Genomic DNA, 940 nt, shown 5'->3' with positions numbered 1-940 from the left:
TGGGTTTGAACTGCCAGCCTTCTGGTTAGCAGTCAAGTGCCTTAGGCACTACGCTACCAGAGCTCCCTATGTCATATATTAGGGCCCCTGAATTTGCCCTTAGTTTTTCCTTGAGGAAACTTATAGTTTTAGGTTTTACATTTAAGTCTTTGATCCATCCGGAGTTTGTTTTTGTGTATGACGTTAGGTACAGATCTTGTTTCATTTTTCTGCAAATGGGTATCCAGTTTTGCCAGCACCATTTGTTAAAGAAACATTCCCTTCCTCATTGAATGGATTTGGGCCCTTTGTCAAAGATCAGCTGACCATAGGTTGAAGGATCTATTTCTAGGTTCTCAATTCTATTCCATTGGTCTATGTCTGTCATTGTACCAATAACAAGCAGTTTTAACTACTGTGACTGTATAGTAGATTTTGAGATCTGGTAGTATGAGACCTCCTACTTTGTTCTTCTTCTTCAATAGTGTTTTGCTTATCTGAGGTTTCTTTCCTTTCCATATGAAGTTAGTGATTGGTTTTTCCATATCCTTAAAAAATGTTGATGGGATCTAGACTGGGACTTCATTGAAGGTATAGATTCCTTTGGGTAGAATTGACATTTTCACAATGTTCAAATTTCCTATTCATGAGCATGGGATGTTCTTCCATTTATGTAGATCTCTTATGGTTTCTTGAAGTAGTTTTTTTTATAGTTTACTTTGTACAGGTCTTTTGTGTCCCTGGTAAGGTGTATTCCCCAGTATTTTATTTTTTTGGTAGCTCTTGTGAATGGTATTGCTTTCCTTATTTCTTTTTCAGCAATCTCTTTGCTGGTGTAGAGGAATCCAACTGAGTTTTGGATGTTGATCTTGTATCCTGCCACAATTCTAAATCTCTCAATTAGTTCCAGTAGATTTTTGACTGAGTCTCTTGGGTTTTCTACGTGTAGGATCATATCATC

The sequence above is a fragment of the Orycteropus afer genome, unplaced genomic scaffold (assembly GCF_000298275.1).
Source record: "Orycteropus afer afer isolate SDZICR_OR568_19922 unplaced genomic scaffold, OryAfe1.0 scaffold00504, whole genome shotgun sequence".
Classification (NCBI taxonomy): Eukaryota; Metazoa; Chordata; class Mammalia; order Tubulidentata; family Orycteropodidae; genus Orycteropus; species Orycteropus afer.
This window is presented reverse-complemented; position numbering follows the sequence as displayed.